This window comes from Vipera berus, assembly GCF_964194415.1.
Source record: "Vipera berus genome assembly, chromosome: 7".
Lineage (NCBI taxonomy): Eukaryota > Metazoa > Chordata > Lepidosauria > Squamata > Viperidae > Vipera > Vipera berus.
In genome coordinates, this window is record NC_138209.1 from 7,972,379 (window position 1) to 7,999,120 (window position 26,742).

The 26,742-nt window shown below is 42.5% G+C and overlaps 1 protein-coding gene across 3 annotated transcripts in view; it reads left to right on the forward strand.

Moving 5' to 3' along the window:
- SHROOM3 (shroom family member 3) overlaps window positions 1-26,742 on the forward strand; it is a 163,953-nt gene that overhangs the window by 100,911 nt on the left and 36,300 nt on the right. For all 3 annotated transcript variants that reach the window (XM_081332567.1, XM_081332569.1, XM_081332568.1), the window contains exon 2: window positions 15,604-15,738. The gene's annotated coding sequence lies outside the window, so the exon portion shown is untranslated. The remainder of the gene's footprint in view (window positions 1-15,603; window positions 15,739-26,742) is intronic.

The window sequence follows — 26,742 nt, forward strand, 5'->3', positions numbered from 1 at the left end:
TTGGCAGGTCGAATCCCGAGTGCCGCGTAGCAGAGTGAGCGCCTGTTACTCGTCCCAGCTTCTGCCAACCTAGCAGTTTGAAAGCACGTAAAAATGCAAGTAGAAAAGTAGGGACCACTACAGTGGGAAGGTAACAGCGTTCCATGCGCCTTTGGCGTCTAGTCATGCCGGCCACATGACCACGGAGACGTCCTCGGACAAGTGCTGGCTCTTTGGCTTTGAAACAGAGATGAGCACCGGCCCCTAGAGTTGGAAACGACTAGCATGCATGCACCTTTACCTTTTTAACCTTCTTGCTTGGGGCCCGGTGCAGGGGTGTGTGAAAATGCCTTTTCATGCATGCGCATGCATGCACGGAGCTGCAGGCGCATGCACGAACGGGGCCACAATTGCGTATGCAATGAAAATGGGGCTACAAGCGCTTGAGCGATGCCAGGGCGAGTGCGGGCGTGCTCGTGATGATGTTAGCTAGCGCCTGTATGATGTTCACAGTATTGCTAGCACCCGCACACCACCACGATGCTAGTGCAAGTAGGGGAGATCCGTGTGCACACACACATGTGCACTGGCCAGCCACTCAGGTGGCCCAGTGGCCAAGAGCCCAAGGCCCACAGGTTGGGGACCTCTGGGCAAGAAACCAGGAGGCTGTGATTTCTAGTTCTGTCTTAGGCATGGAAGATGGCTGGATGACTTTGGGCCAATTACCAGGAGACGGTGAATTCTAGTCCCGCCTTTCACATGAAAGTCAGCTGGGTAACTATGGGCCAGTCTCTCTCTCTCTCTCTCTCTCTCTCTCTCTCTCTCTCTCTGTCTCTCTCTGTCTCTCTCTGTCTCTCTGTCTCTCTGTCTCTCTCTCTCTCTCTCTCTCTCTCTTTTTTTTTTTTACAGGGTTGTTACTGTGGGAAAAAGGAAGGAATATTAGATATGCTTGCCACTTTGAGTTATTTAGAAAAATAAATAAGACAGGATAAAATATCAATATCAAATAAACAGAGAAAGGGAAGATTTCATCAGAAAAAACAACAACACAAGCTTAATTCTGTGTCTTTGTTGAAATAATAAGTATTTTTTTTATCCTTTACTGTAATGCTTAAATAATATTCATATAAAAAACTTACGCTTAACATTGTTGCTGATTTCTGTCAAACTGGAACCAATTCCCATATTTTCCATAGAAATATCATTTCAGAAAATGTGAATTTAAATAATGCTTGATGAGCTTCCTTAACCAGGCTAAATTGAGACCTACACCTGTATGGCTTGTGTGCATGTCTTTCTTGATCCCTGCCTCCTTATAGAATGTGTGGTATCAGCAGAACCATTTCATGAGCTAACTATTGTTTTTGCTCTAGATTTTAATAATTATAGGACTGGCTGGAAAAAGGAGTTGTTTATCTCCTCTATAGATGTCATTTACGTGTTTGTTCATCCATGGGATTCAGCCAGCTCAAGCTGACCTGCTTTATCAGAGCTCTTTTAGAAACAAGTAAGAATGTGTATTTTTGTAGATCAAAGTCCTGTTCTCACACTCTTGCAGAATATTAATAAAGAATCTTCAAGGATGGTTTATAATACTTTACAGGTAGTCCTTATGACCACAGTGGGGCCCAAAATTTTGGTTGTTGCAATTGTAAGTCAAGGCATCGCATGATGGACTCAATTTTAAGACCGTGTTTATGATTGTCATAAAGCAAGCCACCGATTGTGAAGTAGATCAGAGGTTGCCGACCTCACACATGTATGTGCTGCAAACATGTGCGTGCTGCAAACGGTGCGGCTAGCGCCTGTGTGATACTCCCTAGCCCTGCCCCGTTGTTGCATGCCGCAGTGCCTTGTTTCTGCTGCTGCATAGAATAGAATAGAATAGAATAGAATAGGAATAGAATAGAATAGCGCTGGAAGGGACCTTGGAGGTCTTCTAGTCCAGCCCCCCACTGAAGCAGGAGAACCTATACCAATGATGGCGAACCTTTTAGAGACCGAGTACCCAAACTGCAACTCAAAACCCTCTTATGTATTGTCGGGTGCCGGGTGGGCGTGGCCCATTGGGTGGGCGTTGCTAATTAGGTGGGCGTGGCTGCTGTGGTAACGGCAGACTGGGTGCAACTAAAAAGTTCAATCAATTAATTCCAGCTTTGTGAGATCTTTTTTTTCCTGCAAGAAGTTGAAATTGATTGATTGATTGAACCTTTTTTTTAAAAAGCGAAAAGGTTTTATGATACCCAGCTGAAGGCCTAGGACTGGGGCGATGGTGTGCGTGCCCACAGAGAGGGCTCTGTGTGCCACCTGTGGCACGCGTGCCATAGGTTGGCCACCAGTGACCTATACCATCTCAAGGCAAGTGACTGTCTAGTCTCTTCTTAAAAACCTCCAGGGATGGAGCGCCCACGATTTCTGGTGGCAAGCTGTTCCACTGGTTGATTGTCCTCACTGTTAGGAAGTTTCTCCTTAATTCTAGGTTGCTTCTCTCTTTGGTTAATTTCCAAACATTGTTTCTCGTCCTTCCTTCTGGTGCTCTGGTGAACAACGTGACCCCCTCTTCCTTGTGGCAGCCCCTCAGATACTGGTAGTATCTAGTAAGGAAGGTTTGCTTGATTATGTGCCATCGAGTGATTGTTGACTCAGCAGCCACCTAGAGAGATGTTCTGCATGGTGGTCTGTCACCGGTCTTGCCATTCTTCCAACTGTACATTCCTCCTTGCTGTAGCTGAGTCCGTCCCCCTCTCAGCTCGTCTTGTCTTTCCTTCTACCTCTCCCAGCTTTAGAGCCCAAATATAAATTATTGCAAGCCACTGATGCGGAAAAGGAAGCCCCTGCACGGGCTGTGAGAAATCGGATACTGAGATTACATCTGGATGCCCACAGGAATTTTCTCAGGGTGCTTTATTATAATCATTTTTCATCTTTAGCCGTTAACTTCCAGTCTGCCCGCAACCTTATAGAGAGAGGTAGGTAGATAGTTTATAGATGTAGATATATAGGTATTCCCAGCATACAGGTGTAGTTGGGCATAAGAATCTATATATTAGGCCGTTATTCCTCGGGAAACTCAATCCTTCTGTTTAAATTTAGATTGTTGGTATATATGCTGTTTATAGATGGGGCGTGATGGTCCAACAGTTAAGGATGCTGGTGGGGGTTGGAGATCGAAGCTCCGCACAGTGGGGTGAGCTGCCATTCCTTGCCCCGCCTCCTGGCCATCTAGCAGTTCGAAAGCACACAAATGTGAGTAGATTAATAGGTACCACTTCGGTGGGAAGGAAACAGCATTCCTATCTATATCTATCTATCTATCTATCTATCTATCTATCTATCTATCTATCATCTATCTCTCTCTCTATATATATATAGAGAGAGAGACAGAGACAGAGAGAGAGACAGAGAGAGAGATAGGGATAGAGATAGAGATAGATATTTTTTATTTTATTTAATCCCATTTATATCCCGCCCTTCTCCGAAGACTCAGGGCGGCTTACAATCTAAGCACAAATCAATGTGCTTAGCAGTAGCCTTCATTCTATGTATATGCCTGCTTATTAGGGCTTTTGCCCCCCCCCCCAGAGGCATTATTACAAAGTCAGCTTATTGCCCCCAACAATCTGGGTCCTCATTTTACCTACCTCGGAAGGATGGAAGGCTGAGTCAACCTTGAGCCTGGTGGGACGCGAACCTGCACTAATTGCAGGCAGCTGGTGTTACTTAAGGAGGCATTAGCCCACTGCTCCACCAAGATAGATAGATATAGAGATAGAGATAGAGATATAGAAATATAGAAATAGATAGATAGATAGATAGATAGATAGATAGATAGATAGATAGATAGATAGATAGATAGATAGATGATAGATAGACAGACAGACAGATAGATAGATAGATAGATATAGAGATATAGAGAAATATAATATAGATATATAGATAGTGCATGGAATGCTGTTACCTTCCCACTGAAGTGGTACCTATTAATCTACTCGCATTTGCACGCTTTCGCAAATATATATATTCCTGGATGCATATTTGCATCAAGAATAAAAATTAAGCAAGAGAACGAAGCTCCGATTGAACAGATTAATGGCTCAAGAAATCACCCGGCCAAACCACAGTATGAAAAAAAAAATCTGTTTGAACTGATTTGGATTGCGTGGATTCATTTCTGAACCCGTTTCTCTGCTCAAAAATGGGACAGGAGAATGTGGGTCCTCTCTTCCAAGTCTGATAATGATCAGGTGTAGCACTAACAAACAGCTCCAAGTATCTTCAGCATTATTGGCCCCTAGACGTATTGAATCTGCGGTAACCTTGGCTGTTAATTTTCTCCGATGTCTCCTCTGCCCAGAACCTTATGGCAGTTTTTTAAATTGGAGGAAAGTAGGATTTACGGAGCACCACTCAGCTCTTTGTCCTCTTGTATATTTTCCTGGGGTGATCTAAAAACCACACCTGATTATTTGTCTGCTTATCCTTTTTGTCTCACCTCCAATTCAGCCATAGTGCAGAATGAAAGACTGCAACCTGGGACATTTTATCCCCACCCTTCCTATTGTGGTGCATTTTTTGTTTCTCTTTACAACCAAAATCTCTTCTTCAATGCAGAGGCCAGGTGTACATGTGGCCCCTTTGCGAGCCTTCTAGAGTTTTCTGTGACTTTCAGCTGCAGAGACAGGTGAATGACGAGCAGGTGCAAGTTCTCACTTTCCATAGATCACGGGAACCCCTGGCTGGAGTTCAAGGCATGTATACGCCTAAGCAGGAAAGGATGATTAGATTTTGGTTTAGCGGGTGGGGGCTTTAATACACGGCTTTTCAACCTTTTCACCCATTGTACCGCTTTTAGGCTATGGCAGCATCCGAGTACCACCAGTCGCCTAGCTAGGTGTCAAAAACTTGATGACCAAAAAAAAAAAGGAAAAAAGGGTCTCACCAGATTAACTTCACTCTCTTGAGAAAAAAACAGATAAACTCTCCAAGGATTTGGGGGAAGGGGTGTCAGGTCTCCTTGGCTTCCTCCCCTGCAGGGATTCCAGGCTACGCAATCTCTTAACTCTTCCCCCACTGCAGCTGCAGATTCCATTACACACCTATGGACTGGGGCAGGGCTTTTCAACATTTTACCTGTTGTACCGCTTTTAGGCTATGGCAACATCCGAGTACCACCAGTCGCCTAGCAAGGTGTCAAAAACTTGATGACCCCCCCAAAAAAGGGAAAAAAGTGATGTAGTACAGGTAGTCCTCGACTTACAACAGTTCGCTTAGTGACTGTTTGAAGTTACAATGGCACTGAAAAAAGTGCCCCCCAAGCCACAGCCGAGCAAGACACCTGCCTGCCCACCCGGCGGCGCTCTTCCTTCTGTCCGAGGTTTCCATTGTTGTGGGCATTTCTGTTGAGGATTGGCAGCGGGGGTGGGGTGGGGGGTGTTTGGTTTTTATTCCTCCCGCCCTCTGGTGGGTGGTTGCAGCAGGTTTTGGTCACTTCACATGACCCTGGGACACTGTAACCGTCATAAATATGAATCAGTTGCCAAGCATCTGAATGTAAATCACAAGACCCTGGAGATGCTGCAACATTCCAGCTGATCGGCGCTTCTTCTGGGCTCAGCAGAAGCGCCGGGATCAGCGCCGAGCTCCAGCTGGAACCTGGCGCTGATCCTGGCGCTTCTGCTGAGCCCTGACAACCCCGAAGAAGCGCTGATCCTGGTGCTTCCACTAAGCCCTGACAGCCCTGCAGCTCCAGCCTTGTGCGGTGCTGCCACTGGTTCAGCTCATTCCCCTCCCCCGCTACCACTTTTCTAGGATGGTCGCGTACCACCTGCCAGGTGCCAATGTACCACAGGTGGTAACCGTACCACTGGTTGAAGAGCCCTGCTTTAATAAAGATAGTGGAATGCAGTGTGTAAGAATGCAAAAGTTACCTATAGAAAAGAATATTTGTAGTTCAGGGTTGAACTGTTGGGCCCTTGGTGCCCACAAAGCTTGGTGGTTTTCTTGCAGATGTTTCATTGCCAAAGTAGGTGACATCAGCACTGAAAGAAAACCACCAGCCCATAATGCAAAAGTTGCTTGCAGGATCAAGGGGTTGTTATGGATGGAAACTAATCCAGGAGAGAACCAATCTAGAACTTAAGGAGAAATTTCCTAAAAGTGACAACAATCAACCAATGGAACAGCTTGCCTTAAGAAGTTGTGGATGCTCCATCGCTGGAGGTTTTTAAGAAGAGATTGGACAACCATTTGTGTGAAATGGGATAGGATCTCCTGCTTGAGCAGGGGGCTGGACTAGAAGACCTCCAAGGTTCCTTCCAACTCTTGTCATTCTGTTATTCTTGTTCAGAAATTTGCTTCCAGAACTATGGGATCGTAGGAGGTTGAAGGTGGCTTACAGGGGATTTAGTGGTCACGTGATCAAAATTTGGGTATTTGGCAACTTGTTTATGACAGTTGCAGCGTCCCGGAGTCATGTGATCACCTTTTGCAACCTTCTGACAAGCAAAGTCAATGGGGAAGCCAGATTCACTTAACAACCGTGTTACTAACTTAGCAGCTGCAGTGACACACAGTTAACAACTGTGGCAAGAAAGGTCACCAGACTTTTGGTAGCGCAATATTGGAAGAAGGAGGAACTGCCTACTATAGAAGAGTGGACTTCAAAAAGTTTCAAACCTGGCGGAAATGGCAAAGGTTTCAACATATTTGAAAGCACAATCGCAACAGAGATATATTTTGGAATGGAGAAGATGGATCGATTATATTCAGAATAAATATGGGACTAAAACGTTTCATTTAGCATATGAATAAGTATTAGCATTATATGATGTATTATTAGTTACCGGTAATATTATTTAGTTATGTTTAAGAGGAGTTAAAGTGCGATAGAATTTAAAGTGGTTTTTTTTTAGTTAGCATATTTTAGCTTACCGTAAGTTGGTAAAAGTTAATACCTTGTATTCAGCTCTGGGAAGTGGGGGGGGAGGGGCAGGGAGGGAGTTTATGTTTCTAAAATGTATTTTAAAACTTTTCAATAAAAAAGAAAAGAAAAGAAAGGTGACCAAATGGGGTAAAACCTGTCTCGCTTAGCAAAAAAAAAAAAGTTCGTTTTACGACCATAATTGAGCCCAAACAGAAATTTGGGGCTCAATTGTGGTCGTAAATAGAGGACCACTTGTAGACTTTAAATTAAATTGCCTCGAGTGGCCCTATAGGATATTGTTAAGCCCAAGGGAACATCTGCAGAATGCAATTGTACAATAATGGGGTAAACGTGTTTGGCATGAAATTCCAGAGGCCCAGGGGGACCCCCGCAGTATAAATAAACAGCAAGCAGCTAGAAATTATTTCTGTAAAGAGACAAAGCATTTCAAACATTGCAGCAGTGAATTTTTCCGTAGGATATAACCCGGACTGGGGAAAAAAAATCTCATTCTTTTTTTGCATCTTACTAAGATGGACGAAAAGTCTGTCCTTTTCAGGGCTTGAACACTTGTCTTTGCCATGAATAGGACAATGTGTCCTTGTATCCGATAATTTATTTTTATATATAAAAATATATCTTAGGGTCTAAGTAAAATTTAGTTCAAGTGTTTGGCAGAAGTAGTGACTCTTCCCTACAGTTGCTATCTCCCATAGTTATTTGCATGCTACCATACTAATTTATTTTATAATTCTCTTTTAAGGATTATTGAGATACATGCAGTGCAGCATTTTAAATATTTGAAAACATTGCAAAATAAATCTTACATTTGTTTAATAATAATTGTCAGTAGGGAAGACAAAAAAGTGTGGAAGGTGGACATGCACAGCGACGTGTTCCCCATCACCTGTATTTACAGGTCCATTAGAAACTAATGGGCTTCCTCCATCTCGATTCAACCATTAAAAGACACAGTTCCAATAAATCTACAAAATAAATTTTCAGATGGAATGGAATACATTCATGAGTATTGACCACTGGGAGAAAAAAATCAATATAGAACTTAAGTTAATGAAAATGGAACTCAAGTACCACTTTGAAGATTAGATTTAGATTCTTCAGACACTAGATTTTGTTTGAAAAGGCAGAGATGACAATTTCCTTTAACTCTTAACCTCTCTTGTAAATATTAAATGCCAGCTAAGGAAAATAATAATAATTCCAGATTCCAAAATGATTGTCTATGGAATTTATTTCTGGTTCGCTTCTTAATAAACCTTAGGCGCTTACAGACAATTATTATGAATAGTTCAAATTTACATTCATAACAAAATTACAACGATAATTAGAATTAATATTGGCGTCAGTCATTCAATCACTCCTCCATCTTAAAAAAAACCACAGATTTCTTTAGACTAGACCAGGGGTAGGCAACCTCGGCTCTTTTATGACTCATGGACTTCAACTCCCAGAATTCCTGAGCCAGCCAAGCTGGCTCAGGAATTCTGGGAGTTGAAGTCCATGAGTCATAAAAGAGCCGAGGTTGCCTACCCCTGGACTACACCAAAGGAGAACTAAGAACTGTTTTGAGAACCAAAGACCTCTAAGAGTTTTATCTAGAAAACATATTAAAATAATGTTCAGGCACCATGCTCAGGGCATCTTTCTTGTTTTTTTTATGAAAGAAGCATTTTTCTAAATATTTTATACTGTGATATACTTCAAATCTTATAAGAAAAACACTTGATTACAGAAACATAGTTGACCTGTTTTTGTCACTCGAGAGGTTTTTTTGTAAGATTTTTTGCAAAACTGGGTCATTTGGCCCAATGAATTGAGTTATAAATTCCTAGAATTTTCAAGTTTACTTTTTGAAAGCATAGATGGTAGTTGCCAGACTGTTCTCTTGATGTTTTTGCTTGAAAGGATTCTTTCCACATCTTTTGGTGAATTTCTGCTAAGCATGCAAGTTTTAATTATCCATCTTCTAATTACTCCTTGCATTAGTCTAATTGTAGCCCTGGCCTGAAGAATATCTATTGTTCAACATTCCAGCCAATTCTTAAGTCAGACAGAGAACAGGAACGGCATTTCAATAAATGGCATTTAACAATGAAAAACAGGTCTCTCTTTTCCGTTTTTTGCTCATCAGGAACTTCAGCAGACTTTCTCAAGAACTAAATCACAATCTCTCAGGTCTGTTAAGTAAAGAGGATAATTGTACGTGCGAGAAGAGTAAAAAATTCCCCTTCCGGTAATTTCGAGTTGCTACTTCACTATTCTAGCTTAGAGTAAGTTAATTTTGTGCAGAAGCAGACTTAGAGAAACCAGCGTCCGCTTCTTGGAAATTTCTCTGTGTTGCAGATAATCCTCGACTTACAATAGTTCATTTAGTGACTGTTTGAAGTTAACAATGGCGCTGAAAAAAGTGAATTATGACCATTTTCCACACAATTGTCGTAGCATCCCCATGGTCATGTGGTCAAAATTCAAATGCTTGGCAACTGACTCGTATTTATGACAGTTGCAGTGTCCTGGGGTCATGTATTCTTCACCTTTTGGGACCTTCTGACAAACAAAACCCATGGGGAAGCCACTTAACAACCTTGTTACTAATTTAACCACTGCAGTGAGTCACTTAACAAATGTGGAAAGAAAGGTCATAAAATGGGGCAACACTCACTTAACAACAGAAATGTTGGCCTCAGTTACAATCATACATCGAGGATTACACGGTCTTCAGGAAAGCACGGGCAAGCGCGAATGAATATGCAAAAGATGTGACTTATACGCCATTCAGTGTCACAATAGAAAGTCCTAACGCGCATCCTGTGTGCAACGTTACCATGTTTCACATGTCATGATACCTCATCATTGCTAATTCAGATTCCGCTGACTCCAAAGCATCAATAAAATTGTGATAATTCAGGACTTTACTCAACCCTGCCCTGTCGTTCTCCTCCGAAGCTAGCAAATAATGTTGCCTCGTTGACAGACAAGAGTTACAACAAATCTTCCTTACAGATAGCAGAAGGGTGGAACTCTAAAACAGGGGGTCTTCAAACTTGTCCCTTTTATGACTTGTGGACTTCAACTCCCAGAATTCCTCAGCCTAGCCACACTGGCTGAGGAATTCTGGGAGGTGAAGTCCACAAGTCATAAAAGGGCCAAGTTTGAAGACCCCTGCTCTAAAATATGCTAAAACAAGAGCTGATAATGAAGAGAGGGTCTCCCATTATTACAAAGTGCGAATCCTTCAGAAAAGGTGCTTTGGGACATCCTGGAGAAACTCCCTACTAAGCGCTTTCCAAATTTGTAAACCAGCCACCCATTTCCCAAGCTTGTGTGGCTGATTCAGGAAGTGATTGATCTTGGCTTCCTCTGCAAGATGGCTGCCAAAGCAGGCCTACTCTATGAGCCTGGAAAAATTGGGCCTGCTGAAATGTCCCAAATATGCTTCCCCCCCCCCCCCCCCGCAAAAGGCAACTGGACTTTCTTGGTGTTTTCTTTGAAAAGGTTTCGCTTCTTATCCAAGAAGCTTCTTCAGTTCAGGTATTTTGAGTTCTGAAGAGAACTGAGGGGTTCTTGAATGAGAAGCAAAACGTTTTCAAAGAAAACACCAAGAAAGTCCTGTTGCCTTTGGGACAATCTTGACCTGGATGATTGAGAATCATCCTGCTGAAATGCTTCAAGAAGAGGTACTTGGTTGCTCTGCCCTGTCACATAAAGCAGGGGTCTCCAACCTGGTAACTTTTAAGACTTGTGGACTTCAACCCCCAGAATTCCTCAGTCAATATGTCTGGCTGAGGAATTCTGGGAGTTGAAGTCCATAAGTCTTAAATGTTGTCAAGGTTGGAGAGCCCTGTCATAAAGCACCTCATTTGAAGGACTGGCACAGCTTTAGTCTGGGATAGAGACCCCCGCCTCATATTAACATTATATCACACTAATCCATGCAAAATTCCTGCATGGAACTGGGAAATACTGATGTGTGCTCATATGTGGACATCTCGCCCTTTCTCCATGGGCTATAGGAGATTATCCGTTTCTATCCTCTCAATGCCTTGTGAAGTAGATTAGGCTTATATTTGCTGAAAGTTGTTTGTTTTCATTTTAAAACTGAGCAGAAAAATGGAATGCCATTCTCTTGTGGTCCAAGCTAAGTTCTCATGATTTCATGGTGTTGACAAGATTGGAAGCGGAGATTCCCAGGTCCTAGCCAACTCTTTGACCTCATCCAGGCTTCTCCAAGCCCCTAAATGCACTGGACTAGACTTGACCCAAGATAGCCAACACACTTGGAAGTGCTAGGTTGAGGAAATGTGTAGGGTCCTAGGTGTTCTCTGAGCTTGGTGAGTTTTCTTGCAGATATTTTATTACAATACTAGGTAGCATCATCAGTGTTAGGTGGCTTCTAGCACTGATGAAGTTACATAGTTTAGTAGGAAATGTCTGTGAGGAAACCTCCAAACTTAGTGTCTATGGAGATTCTCAGTTATCCAGGCCACGGTTGTCCCAAAGGTGCTTTTTCAAGAGGCAACTGGACTTTGTTTTTCTTTGAAAACATTTCGCTTCTCATCCAAGAACCTTCTTCAGCTCTGACTGGATGGTGGGGAATGGAAGGATTTATACTCCTTGCAGATGGCTGGTCATTTGCATTCTTTTACCGAGTTGTTGATGCCTCTGGAGTCTTATCTGTGTTGTCACCTTAGTAGTTCAACAGTTCCAAGAAGGCTCCACACCCACTTGCACCACTCAGGTAACCCTGAGGACACCGATAAACCTCCAGGTGGCCTTATCGACTCTGTAAAAGAATGCAAATGACCAACCAGCTGTCTGCAAGGAGTATAAATCCTTCCATTCCCCACCATCCAGTCAGAGCTGAAGAAGCTTCTTGGATGAGAAGCGAAAGGTCTTCAAGGAAAAACAAGAAAGTCCAGTTGCCTCATGAAAAAGCAACTTTGGGACCTCCAAGCTTAGAGTACACCGAGGACCCCACAGTTCAACCCTGATCTACAAATATTCTCTTCTTGAGGAAACGCGCTTTAACTTTTCTGCTTCTGTTCATTGCCTCCTTGGTAGCTAAGAAGAAACATTCCTTCTTTGCACCATGCAGATCCAAGAACAGCTGGTAGAGTATGGCCAAGTATGGAGCGAAAAGCGGGGTGGGATTTAGAGGAGGGGGGGTTAAGCAGGTGACAGAAGATCTGGAGTGCCAGAATATTGTTCAGATGCTGAAATTGAAGGTGAAAGTATTCTTGTAAGGCTTCGGGGTAAGCAATGCAGGGGCTTAACATTCTTGCAACGAGGGGGAGGACAAAGGGGGTGGTGAACACCCAGAGCAGAGGTGTCCTTCATGGCAATGGAATCTCAGCCATCCAAACCATCTTAAGCTCTCAACCTACCAAATATACAACATACTCTTTTTTCTGCCCTATCCAGACTTGACAGCAGGGGAGGTTTAGAACATTTTATTTTCTCACAGTACTTGATTTCTTCTTTCGCCAAGATCAGAAAGTTGGATTCCTAAGAGGACCGTCTGTGGGCAAAGAATTAGTGTCCCACTAATATGGAATGAAGGAAGTTCGCGTTGGGTCTGGGAATGGCTCTTATTATTTATTTAGCGTGTGATGAGAACATGACAGAAGACAAGTAAACATATACATGCAATCCACATAATTATATACAAAAGGTCTACGGGGGGGGGGGGGGAATGGCTGTGGTTTTATAACTGAATGTCCAATTCAGCTATCCGGGCAATCCAATTTCTTCTTGAAAACTTCCAGTGATGGATTATCAACAATTTCTGGAGGCAAAGCCATTCCATGGATGAATTGTTCTCACTGTCAGGAAATTTCTCCTTAGTTCTAGGTTGCTTCTCTCCTTGATGAGTTTCCATCTGTTGCTTCTTGTCCTGTCTTCAGGCGCTTTGGAGAATAGCTTGGCTCCCTCTTCTTTGTGGCAACCCCTCAGATATTGGAAGATGGCTATCCTGTCACCCCTCGTCCTTCTCTTCATTAAACTAGATATACCCAATTCCAGCAACTGTTCCTTATATGTTTTAGCCTCCAGTCCCCTGATCCTCTTTGTTGATCTTCTCTGCCCTCTTTCCAGAGTCTCAACATGTTTTTTTATATCATGGTGAGCAAAATTGGATGCAGTATTCCAAGTGTGGAAAATGGAGTTGTTTTGAAGCAAAATATAAGTGATAAATAATAGTTACTTAATTTCAGCTTTAATAATACTGACATTCTTGATTTGATTCTGCAATGGATCATTTAAAAAAAACTCTTGAAATCTTGTTTTGATTGTGTACGTAGTTGTGGCTTTGTGGCTCGCATAAACTGAGCAGATTTCCAGTCGTACTTTGATTGATCTTTCATGTTGAAGAAAGCAAAAATAAAATAATAAAATAAAATAAAATCCTCTAATAATGGAATTCAGATGTTTTCCTTTCTCATGGCATATTTAATGGAGACTTAATTGTGCCAACCACATGCACGCAGTTGGGAGAAAAAGATGTGATAAATTTTGATAATCTGCTTGTAAATACAGGTGATATGATGGAGAAATTATTAAGTGAGCAAATAATGCAAGCATCAGGGAATTTTATTTTACTTTCATATGAAGTGCATTAGAGAAACATCCCACCATCTCTCCAACAGCTATAATAGCTGTGATATGTAATACTTATGTAGAATTTAATTTGCAGTTTTCAGTGTAACACAGGCAAAAGGCAGGTAAAACATGTTATTTTTATAATAATATATGTTAAATTTTACTGACAAAAAGTTAAAGGGAGACTAGTATAGCTACAGCAGCCTAATATTCAAGCAGCCCAGGTTCAAATCTCAGAAGGGTATGGCTAGCTGATGAGAGCTAAATAGCTCGAAATAGCTATACTAGTCTCCCTTTAACTCTTTGTCAGTAAAATTTAACGTATATATACACACAGTTCGTTGTAACTACATCTGCCTGCAAAACGCTCCGAGACTGGGGCTGAAAGACAGATTACTCTATCCCATATTTGGGTAGACCAGGTGCTCTGTCAGACACTTAAAAATAATATTGAAAATATTGAGTTAGTTTGCAATTTCTGTTTGTAAACTATGTGTTATAGCAGATAGTAATGGAATAAGTGGAGAGAGAGAGAGAGAAAGAGAGAGAGAGAGAAAAAAAAGGAAAAGAAGGAAGACAAGAAAAAGAAAGAAAAAGAAAAGAAAGAAGGAAAGAAAGAAAGAAAGAAAGAAAGAAAGAAAGAAAGAAAGAAAAAGAAAGAAAAACTCAGTTTCGTCTGCTTTAAAGTACATTTGCTTGGGAATAAAAACTAGAATTTTATTCTGAATCCCATGGATCAAGTTGGTTTTTGATAATTTTATATCTTGTGATAAATCTGTGTGTGTGTGTGAGAGAGAGAGAGCGAGAGAGAGAGGATATCCATCCCTATTCTTACATAAAGTGATTTTTTAAAATACACATTATTTATAATTGTGTTATGGTGGCATTTTTTAATCTCTTGACTCTCAAATATATCGAGATACAGTTCCTCTAACTCTCAGCCTTAAGTCATACTGGCTAGCAATTCAAGCAGTTGCAGTCTCAATATCCTTGGTGCGCCAGTTGTGGCCCTACCTGGACCGAGATGCCCTACGCACAGTCACTCATGCGCTCGTGACCTCCTGATTGGACTACTGCAACGGTCTCTACATGGGGCTGCCCTTGAGGACCACCCGGAGGCTTCAGGTGGCGCAGAATGCAGCCACGCAGGTTGTGATGGGGGTTTCCCGATACTCCCACATAACACCTCTGCTCCGCGAGCTGCATTGGCTTCCGGTTGCCCTCCGGGTGAGATTCAAGGTGCTGGTGATGACCTATAAAGCCCTAAATGGCTTGGGTCCGGGATATTTGAGGGAGCACCTGCTGCCGGCTTCAAGTTCCCTTCGTCCTGTGCGCTCCCACAGGGAGGGTCTTCTCAGGGTACCGCCGGTAAAAGATTGCCGGCGGACAATACCCAGGGGGAGGGCCTTCTCTGTGGGTGTGCCAGCCCTTTGGAACCAGCTGCCTGTAGAGCTTAGGACTGCCCCCGACCTCCGTTCATTCTGCCGGGACCTGAAGACCTGGCTCTTTGAGCTTTCTGGCCTGGACTGAGGGTATTAATTGGGGTTTTAATTGGTTTTTAATTAGGATTTTTATATTCAAGGTTTAATATAATCATTTTATTTATTTATTTAATTAATTAATTTTATTTATATATTTTAATTGTTTTAAATTTTGTAATTGTGGTATTGTTTCTTTTAAAAAACCTTGTGAACCGCCCTGAGTCCTACGGGAGAAGGGCGGTATACAGGGCTTTTTTTGTCATAGAACGCTCAGAACAGAGTTTCGGCACCTTTTTGGGATGGAACCTTGTAGGGTTGGCAAGGCGGGTTGTATGACATGTGTGAGTTCCGGCACCTTTTTCTTTTACAAAAAAAGCACTGGCGGTATATAAGTCTAATAAACTAAACTAAACTAAACTACCAACATGGACTGGACCACCTGAAAGCCAGTTTCAGGCAACTTCAGGCTGAAACGTGGAACGGAAAGAATTTAATAGCCAAGTACTTGAACTACGCTAATGTCTTTGATTCAAAAGAGGTGTTTTGTCTCGATCGATGTAGGAGCAAGGTCTCAAACCTTTCACTTTGCTTTTGGCCCTGCAGAGATACCTTGGCAGCGGAGGGGCATTTGGCCACCAACACCGCCCAGCCCCCCCATTCAGAGGGTCTCAAGTCCGACTCGCCGTCTGGCAAAAAAACATCGTGGTTGAATGAAGTTAAGCTGCGTTTGAAGAACAGGTGAGCACAAGGTTAACGCTGCAGGATAAAGACCTAGTTAGGCCAGAAGACAAAAGGGCATCTCTTGTTTCCTTTCCGTCTTTGTTGGACACGGTTTTCGCAAAATTTGGGAGACATGGATCTGAAAGGAGGAAAGATTCAGATTAGAAAGGACAGATTGGTTTGTTTGTCAAATTTAGGTATTATTCATCACACTCTCAAGGTGACTTCTGGGTGGTATATAGTTTTGTATGATGTTTGTTTACAGGTAGTCCTTGACTTACAACCGCAACGGAGCCCAAAGTTTCTGTTACTAAGTGAGAGAGTTGTTAAGGGAGGTTTTTTTTTGGTCTAGTGGTAAAAGTGCTCCTCTAGAAACCAGGAGACTATGCATTCTAGTCTCACCTTAGGTGTGAAAATCAACAGGGTGACTTTGGGCCAGCCACCAGGAGACTGGGAATTCTAGTCGCGCCCTAGGCATGAAAAATGGCTGGATGACTTTGAGCCAATCAGCAAGATGTGGTGAGTTCTAGTCCTGCCTTAAGCATCAAAAACAGCTGGGTGACCTTGGGCCAACCACCAGGAGACTGTGAGTTCTAATCCCACCTTAGGCATGAAAAACAGCTGGATGACTTTGGGCCAAACACCAAGAGATGGTGAGTTCTAGTCCTGCCTTAGGCATGTAAAATGGCTGGATGACTTTGAGCCATCCACCAAGAGATGGTGAGTTCTAATCCTGCCTTAGGTATAAAAAACAGCTGGATGACTTTGGGCCAATCACCAAGAGATGGTGAGTTCTATTCCTGCCTTAAGCATCAAAACCAGCTGGGTGACTTTGGGCCAACCACCAGGAGACTGTGAGTTCTAGTCCTGCCTTAGGCATGTAAAATGGCTGGATGACTTTGAGCCAACCACCAAGAGAGTCACAAAGGTTTCAAAGGCTGAGGGACACCCAGAGACCATCTCCATATGGGCCTCATATATGCTGCTGAGGAAGGATATTTTTATAAGGCCTCACAGGCTGGAAAGAGTAGCATGTTCGACCTGGCCAAGGTAAAGGCTAACAAGGAGGGGATGGAGACACCTGCCCATTTGAAAAATGAAAAAAACCAAACAAAACATGGATTTGGAGGCTGGATTGAAACTGTTTGGAAATCAATAACACAAATACTTTGCTCAAGATGGCTTTTTCAAACTCTAATGGATCAAAGAGAGACCTAAAGTCTAGACCAGGGGTCTTCAAACGTGGCCCTTTTATGACTTGTGGACTTCAACTCCCAGAATTCCTCAGCCAGCATGCCTGACTGAGGAAGTCTGGGAGTTGAAGTCCAAAAGTCATAAATGGGCCAAGTTTGAAGACCCCCTGGTCTAGAATGTGCTGCCAGCTCTCGTTAGCCAGTTTGACTGAAAACGGTTTCTTAAAAACCAATGGAGCCAGACCCAGAGGAAAAAGAAATTAATTTAAACCAGAAATTAATGAGAAACTTCCAGACTCTAGCCCTCCTGGAAAGGAAGCCAAGCCCTGACCTGTACTATTGTACCTGTGGACTAGCTCAATCTGATTAGGAAGGAGATTATATTAATCTTTCCCGTCCTGTTGACCTCAAACGACGCCGTGCTATCAAGATCCGTCTTCTTAGAAAGAGGAGGATGTACTCAGCAAAATGTTGGTCTTGCCCTGGCAATTCCTGTTAAGATCTTTCTCCGCTGTGCTGGAGAGAGAAGGAGCAAACACGGAACCAGGGAACATTCTGGTCATGGATGGTGCTTCTCTGGAGTTGTCTTGGTGAAAGAACAGGTAGAAAGAGACTCAGAGAGATGCAGTGACTAATGTTCCTAACAGAGATTGAATCATTAAAAAAGAACCACCTGGTTCCTCCCCCCCCCCCATGTTTCCTTTCGTTTCCTTTCCTTTCTCCCTTGCCTTTCCTTTCATTCCTTCTTTTCCCTTTTCCATTCCTTTTTTCTATTTCTCTTCCCTTTTTTCTTTTTCCTTCCCTTTGCTCTCCTTCCCTTCCCTTCCCTTCCCTTCCTTCCCTTCCCTTCCCTTCCCTTCCCTTCCCTTCCCTTCTCTTCTTTTCTTGCATTCCCTTCCCTTAATTCTTCTTCCTGTTTTTCATTTCCTTCTTTTCCCTTTTTCTATCTTCCCTTTCCCCCACCCCCTCCCCTCACCCTCGCAAAGAAACAACAGTTGACTTTAATCCGGGAGCTATAAAAATAATCCAGTTCTGATGCCTTAATTCAGGGGTCTTCAAACTCGGCCCTTTTATGACTCATGGACTTCAACTCCCAGAGTTCCTCAACCAGCATGCCTGGCTGAGAAATTCTGGGAGTTGAAGTCCATGAGTCATAAAAGGGCCGAGTTTGAAGACCTCTGCCTTAATTCAAGGATCTACATTATTTGAAAGGGCTCTGAACTTGCTGCCAAAGATTCCTGTAACGAACTCCTCAAGAGGCCTGGGCTTTTCAAACTGCATTGTAGGTTCTTCTGTCTTTGATGTACTGGAAAGAAAGCTCCAAAACCACCTCAGTGACAAAAACACGCGACCTGAGGTTATGTTTGGTGCATCAGGCAGATATCTTTAGGAATTTTAAATAGTTGCTGGGTTTAGTTTTTGTTTTTTTGCTAAGTTTTAAAGTCAAAAGGACTGTAGCCAAGAAATTAAAAGACGCTTGCTCCTTGGGAGGAAAGCCATGGCAAATCTAGACAGCACACTAAAAAGCAGAGACATCACCCTGTCAACAAAAGTGCGTATAGTCAAGGCTATGGTCTTCCCAGTTGCAATGTATGGCAGTGAAAGTTGGACCATAAGAAAGGCTGAATGCCAAAGAATTGAGGCCTTTGAACTATGGTGCTGGAGAAGACTCCTGCGAGTCCCTTGGACTGCAAGGCGATCAAACCAGTCAGTCCTAGAGGAGATCAACCCTGACTGCTCTTTAGAAGGCCAGATCCTGAAGCTAAAACTCAAATACTTTGGCCACCTAATGAGAAGGAAGGACTCACCGGAGAAGAGCCTAATGCTGGGAAAGATTGAGGGCAATAGAAGAAGGGGACGACAGAGAATGAGGTGGCTGGATGGAGTCACTGAAGCAGGAGGCGTGAGCTTAAATGGACTTCAGAAGATGGTAGAGGACAGGAAGGCCTGGAGGAACATTGTCCATAGGGTCGCGATGGGTCGGACACGACTTCGCAACTAACAACAACAACAAAGTCAAAAGGTAAATAGCAAATGACATTCCTGATTTCTAGGCCTTCTGTCCAGTGCAGGATATCCTGGTTTGGCTTTTGTTTTGTTTCTCCAATTCTCCTGCATTTTTGTTTTCCCTGTCTCAACCTGTTGGCAGGCGCGACCAGAACAGCCAGTCTGTCTCTGTGATTAGAGCTCTTTTCTGTCACAAGGCTTTTGCTTCAAGAGCACTAAAGGTAAAGGTAAAGGTTCCCCCGCACATGCGTGCTAGTCGTTTCCAACTCTAGGGGCCGGTGCTCATCTTTGTTTCAAAGATGAAGAGCCAGCGCTTGTCCGAGGACGTCTCCGTGGTCATGTGGCCGGCATGACTAGACGCCAAAGGCGCACGGAACACTGTTACCTTCCCACCGTAGTGGTCCCTATTTTTCTACTTGCGTTTTTACATGCTTTCGAACTGCTAGGTTGTCAGAAGCTGGGACGAGTAACAGGCGCTCACTCTTTTACGTGGCACTCGGGATTCGACCCGCCAAACTGCCGACCTTCTGATCCACAAGCTCAGCGTCCTAACCCACTGAGCCACCGCGTCCCTTCAAGAGCACTAGAAGAGCTCAAAAGAAGGTTTTCCAAACACCACACCAGAACAGATCCCTAAAGCAGGAAAGGGAATGTGGATAGTCCTTGAATTATGACTGTAATTCAGCCCAAAATTTCCATTGCTTTTTTTAAAATTCTTTTTATTTATTTTTATTTTAATAAAAAAGTTAAAAAAATAAAATAAAAAATATTTTAAAATATATAAAAAAATTAAAAAATATACGAAATTAAAAAAAACAATTTCCCATTGCTAAGCAAGGCAGTTGTTAAGCAGGTTTTGCCCCGTTTTACAACCTTTCTTTTTCTGGGCTCCCCTTGAGCGTCATAGGTAATCTGTCACAGGGATCCCCAACCTGTGGGCCACAGCCCACTAGTGGGCCGTGAGGGGTTTGCAACCAGGCCGCAGAAACAGCTGGCGAGCGTGCGCGCACGTGCGCATCCTCGCTTGCACGAGCAGTGGGTGAGTGGGCCTGCGAGGGCTCCGGGTGGCTCCTGACCTTCGCTCCTTCCGCCGTGACCTAAAAACTTACTTATTTGAACAAGCCGGCCTGGTCTGATGGGTTTGGGGTATTTCAATATTAATTTTATTAATTTTTACTGTAATTGGGCTACATTATTTAATTCTTTCTTAACTTTTGTACATTGTATTTTTATTGTATTTATTGCCCTGTACACCGCCCTGAGTCCTTCGGGAGAAGGGCGGTATAGAAATTAAATAATTATTATTATTATTATTATTATTATTATTATTATTATTATTATTATTATTATTATTATTATTATTATTATTATTTAAGTGAACAGGCATGCGTGCACGCTGCTCTCACAAATGGAGCTGTGCGCGCTTGCCAGCCACTTGCGCAGATCCATCCGTTCTCCCTCCCTCTGCCGGTCCGCAAAGCCGGAAACATTGGGGAACTCTGACCTGTCAAATACTGGCAGGGGCCTTCAAACTTGGCCCTTTTATGACTTGTGGACTTCAACTCCCAGAATTCCTCAGCCAGCGTGCCTGACTGAGGAATTCTGGGAGTTGAAGTCCACAAGTCATAAAAGGACCAAGTTTGAAGACCCCTGAATACTGGGGTTGTTTTGTTTTTTTTGCAGGCACAGTGTGTAATTTGTAATTGACATTAGAAAAGACAAAAAAATAACTACCGAACTGAGAGTTTGAGTTTTACTTGTGGCCATTTCTTGATTATTTTATTTCAGGTTCACCCAGGGCAATAGGCATTTTAGAATATTCAAGTAGAACAAATATCTAATATCGCGATGTTCTATATTTACTGTGTAAGTTTTCTGCCAAAGAGAAATTTGCTCCCTTTTGTGGAGATGTAGCCTCAGGGGATAGAGTTTCGTTTTAATAATGGCTGAGAGAAACTTCCTTTTGGTTCTGTTTTTCCTTAGAAACACTGTGCCCCTTTTCCTTCTCCCTCTCTCTCCCTCTCTCCGTCTTCTTTCTTCCCCCCCTCTCTCTCTCCTTCCTCTTTTTCTCTCTCCTACTCTCTCCCTCTCTTCCTCTCTTACCCTTTTTCTTCCTCTCCCTCAATCTCTTTCCCTTCCCTCTCCCTCCTTCCTTCTCCCTCTCTCTCCCTGTCTTCTTTCTTCCCCTCTCTCTCTCCTTCTCTCCCTTTCACTCTCCTTCTCTCTCCCTCTCCCTCTCTCCTCTCTTACCCTTTTTCTCCCTCTCTCTCAATCTCTCTTTCCCCCTCTCCCTCTCTCTCCGTCTTCTTTCTTCCCTTCTCTCCCTCTCTCCTCTCTCTCTCCCCCTTTTTCTCCCTCTCTCAATCTCTCTTTTTCCCCCTCCCTTTCTCTCCCTGTCTTTCTTCCACTCTCCTTCTCTCTCTCCCTCTCCCCCTTTCTCCCTCTCTCTCAATCTCTTTCCCCTCCCTCTCCCTCTTTCCTTCTCCCTCTCTCTCCGTCTTCTTTCTTCCCTTCTCTCCCTCTCTCCTCTCTCTCTCCCCCTTTTTCTCCCTCTCTCAATCTCTCTTTTCCCCCCTCCCTTTCTCTCCCTGTCTTTCTTCCACTCTCCTTCTCTCTCTCCCTCTCCCCCTCTCCCCCTCTCTCTCAATCTCTTTCCCCTCCCTCTCCCTCTTTCCTTCTCCCTCTCTCTCCGTCTTCTTCCCTTCTCTCCCTCTCTCCTCTCTCTCTCCCCCTCTTACCCTTTTTCTCCCTCTCAATCTCTCTTTTCCCCCCTCCCTCTCTCTCCCTGTCTTTCTTCCACTCTCCTTCTCTCTCTCCCTCTCCCCCTCTCCCCCTTTCTGTCTCTCTCTCTCTCTCTCTCTCTCTCTCTCTCTCTCTCTCTCTCTCTCTCTCTCTCTCTCTCTCTCTCTCTCTCTCGTCTCCCTTTGATGTTTTAACTATTATTATCCAAAAGATAATTGTGAAAGGAATGCAATAAATGAAAGGTAGGAATTAGAAGCATTTGTGGATTTTTCTTTCAGTTGTGATTGAAGGTCGTTAAGACTATTAAACACACGGCCAGTACTGAAAGTGGCACATTTTCACCTGAGGTCCAACAACTGTACCTTAGAATCCAGTAGAAAACTCTTCCAGAAACGGATGCATTGCTGAAGCATTAGATAGAAAAATAAGAGGAAATATAAAGAAATTGAAAATATTTCTTCTGTGTTTTGCTTTGGGGGAGTAGCATTCATTGTGAACATATTAAAAATAACACAATATAGACTTCTTGGGTGGCGAGTCAGAAATTATCCTCGTACCCAGATGGAAAATGATGATTTAAGGGATCTTGCTCCAGAATCCATAGCAATATACAGATAGTCCTCGACTTACAACCACAATTGAGTCCAATATTTTTTGAGTTTTGCCCCATTTTACGACCTTTTTACCATAGTTGTTAAGGAAATCACTGCAGCTGTTAAGTGAATCATGCAGTCATTAAGCGAATCTGGGCTTCCCCCATTGTCTTTGCTTGTCAGAAGCCAACTGGGAAGGTTACAAATGGGAATCACATGACCCCTGGGACAGAGCAACCGTCATAAAAACATGCCAGTTACCAAGCGCCCGAATTTTGATCACATGACCGTGGGGATACTACAACCGTCGTTAAGTGTGAAAACTGATCATGTTACTTTTTTCAGTGCCACTGTAACTTGGAAGGATCACTAAACACAATGGCTGTAAGTTGAGGACTACCTGTATTAAGTAGCTCTGGAACATGGAAGCAGGTCGAAAATGGGGCTACGAGATCTGAATAAAATTCAGAATCAAAATTACAATCCATTCAGAATCAAAATTACAATCCATGATGTCTGTCAGGTCAGGGCTTTCAGCCAGAATTAAATCCTACCGGCAACTGATTTGTCCTTAAAAAAGCAGGACCTCCAGATTGGAGAATCTTTGCTGCTTTGCTTCAGTTGCAGCTGGAAAAAATGAGAGTCCAGCCTCAGACTGTCCTTTCCCCACAACAGTCACGCTGCAGCAGGTTTCAACAAATCTCTCCTGGTAGTTACTATTTCAAGGCCAAACTGTACTCCCAATTTGCCTGCTAGTTTCATAACACACCCCATAATGCCAAGCCAGCCACAGATCATAAAAATGAAAAGAAACTGCAGTCCTTCCTGTATTAGCTCCTTATGTTGTTATTGTATGTTATGTCGTGTCATGTGTCATGTCGTGTCATATCATATATAATATAATTATATTATATTATATTATATTATATTATATTATATTATATTATATTATATTATATTATATTAATTATATTATATTTATTATATTATATTATATTATATTTTAATTATATTATTATATTATATTATATTATATTATATTATATTATATTATATTATTATATTATATTATATTATATTATATTATTATATTATTATGTTATATTATTATTATATTATATTATATTATATTATATTATATTATTATATTATTATATTATATTATATTATATTATTATATTATTATATATCATATCATATTGTTTTGTTATTTTATATTTTATTTTATTTTGAGGACAAACGGGTTAAGGGATTACCAACACGCAAACTGATTTTATTTATTAGATTTTCATCCAAACTATATTATTTTATAAGTAACTCAAGGCAGCGAACATGTTTAATACTCCTTCCTCCTCCTATTTACCCCACAACAATCCTGTAAAGATGTATTGGGTTGAGAGACGGGAACTGGCCCAGAGTCACCCAACTGGCTCTCATGCTAAGGTGGGACTAGAATTCACCGTCTCCCAGTGATTGGCTCAAAGTCACCCATCTGGCTTTCATGCCTAAGGCGGGACTAGAGCTCCCCATCTCCTGGTGATTGGCCCAAAGCCACCCAGCTGGCTTTCATGCCCAAGGCAGGAGTAGACCTCACCATATCACATGACCTTAGAACACTGCAACCATCATAAAATGAACCAGTTGCAAAGCATCCAAATGACCATGGGGATGCTGCAATAGTGTGAAAAATGGTTATGAACAGTTACTAAACAAACTGTCCTAAGATGAGGACTGCCTGTAAAAATGATGAAATGTCAAATGGGAAAATATTGCCGGGTGTAAAGGAAGAATCAAATTCTTTTGGCCCTGAAGAAACTCGATGCTTATGTACATCTGGGATGTTTGCTTCTTTTTTGCCTTTCTAGAGCGGCAGTGCCCAACCTTGGCACTTTTAAGTTCTGTTGACTTCAACTCCCAGAATTCCTCAGCCAGCCAGAGCAGATATATCCAAACTTGGTGACTTTAAGACTGTGGACTTCACCTCCCACAATACCCTAGCCAGCCAGAGCAGACGTGTCTCACCTTGCTGACTTGTGGACTTCAACTTTATTCAGTGCCTCTGTAGCTTTGGACAGTCACTAAATGAAGGGTTGTAAGTCAAGGGCTACACCTGTATCTCCTTTTTACTAATCGCACATGAAGAAAAAACTGGGAGCTGTTTCTATTTTTGTAACCCCGTATGCTCATTTTTATTCCTCTGGCAAGAATGATCAGATGCAGAGCCAAACAAGAGTGCTTGTGTCTTTAATCCATGTAAAGATGAGAGGATATGGATAGGTAGCATTTGTCTTGCCAGCATGACATAAGCTACAGCTACCAGCAATGGGCAGCTCAATTTAAATCTGATCTGGGGTCAGGAGGATATGTAATCAAGTATTAATCTATTCTGTCAAGTTCCCCCCCTCCTTCCCCCCCTCAAAAATATACATAAGCAATGTTGCAGTGGTTATAAATAACTTTTCTCCACTAGTCATTTGTGCATGAATCTTTCTCGAATATATCCATGACTTCATGCAATTTTTCACATTTATGTTGTACATATTCAGCTTCTCCAAAGAGAGTGGTATCTATTTTTGATGATGGGAAATATTTTTAGACAGACGCTTGTGGAATTTTTGAATTATTCACCCAGCTGTGTCACAGTAGATTTGGCTGTAGGAAATCCGCAGATTTCTTTGGTGTCTGGTAATATGCAGATCTACAGGGATGCAGTGGCTCAGTGGGTTAGGACGCTGAGCTTGTCGATCAGATGGTTGGCAGTTTGGCAGGTCGAATCCCGGGTGCCGCGTAACAGAGTGAGCGCCTGTTACTTGTCCCAGCTTCTGCCAACCTAGCAGTTCGAAAGCACGTAAAAATGCAAGTAGAAAAATAGGGACCACTCCGGTGGGAAGGTAACAGCGTTCCGTGCGCCTTTGCCGGCCACGGAGTCGTCCTCGGACAAGCGCTGGCTCTTCGGCTTTGAAATGGAGATGAGGCCCCTAGAGTTGGAAACGACTAGCACGCATATGCAGATCAGAAATAATGAACACAGCTAGTCCTCAGCTGGCAAGCACAGTTGAGCCTAACGTTTCCGCTGCTAAGCAGGGCAGTTAAGTGAATTTTGTGCCATTTTACAACTTTTCTTGTCACAGTTGTTAAGTGAACCAGTGCAGTTGTTAATTAGGAACATGGTTGTTAAGTGAATCTGGCTTCCCCATTGACTTTGCTTGTCAGATGATCGCAAAAGGGGATCACGTAACCCTGGCAACCGTCATAAATACATGTCACTTCTCAAGCGCCCCAATTTTGATCATGTGACCATGGGGATGCTGCAACAGTTGTGTGGAAAAAAAAACCATGTCACTTTTTCAGTGCCGTTATAACTTCAAACGGTCACGAAATGAATGGTTGTAACCAAGGATTGCCTATATGAGTTGCAGCTACCTAGAAATAAAAGGGGGAAAAAAAACTTTCTGATAAGATTTTTACATGAGCAAAACAGGCTATCAAGGGTGTGGGTTCTCTATAACTGGAAGTTTTTAAGAAGAGATTGGACAGTTACTTCTCATGGATGATTTAATCGAACATTGCAGAAGATTGGAGCAGACAGATCATCCTTGGGATCCATTCCAGTTCTACAATTCTATGTTTGGAGCTGCTATGGGATGCTAATGGATGAAACTGATGGAGAGAAGCAACCTAGAACTGAGGAGAAATTTCCTGATAACGAGAATCATTAATCAGTGGAATGACTTGCCTTCATAAATTGTGGGTGCTCCAACACTGGAGGTTTTCAGGAAGAGACTGGACAGCCATTTGTCTGAAATAGTATAGAGTAGACTCTCCTGCTTGAGCAGTGGGTTGGACTAGAAGACCTCCAAGGTCCCTTCCACCTCTGTTATTCTGTTAGTCTATTACTGGTAGCCCCAGCAAGACATGCACCCATCCATAAATTACATGAATTCTACAGAAATCATCTGCTACATTCTTCATGGATTTGCTTCTAATTGAAATCTAATTTACCTAGTATGGAAACAAAAATTAGATTGCATAAGTTTCACTGCAATTACCTCTGTTGTTCTGTACTCTGGATCCTCTATGAATTGCTTAATTTATAGCACTCTTAGCCATTCACAGGTAACAGCCAGACTTGTTTTTGAATTTGAATTGGTCTCATTGCTCTTAACATTGATAAATTGCAGCTGCCAGAATGGAAGATGAAATGAACTGCATACAGTATTTTGTTTGCTTAGTATTCAGATCTTCACAATTAGAACATACAGCCGCATAAATAATTGGTTTTCCAGGAAGGTGATCTTTTCATTCCTGACATGTAGAAGAATAGAATGTAATTTTAAAAAATCAGAGAACAGAGACTGTAGCATGTGTAAATTCTGGGCAGTGTCACATTTTGGCACAAGGTAAATACTGCATTACAATTGTGATTGTGCTATACATACTAGGGTATCTGAGCAAATAGACAACTCTAATAATGTTAGCCATTCTGT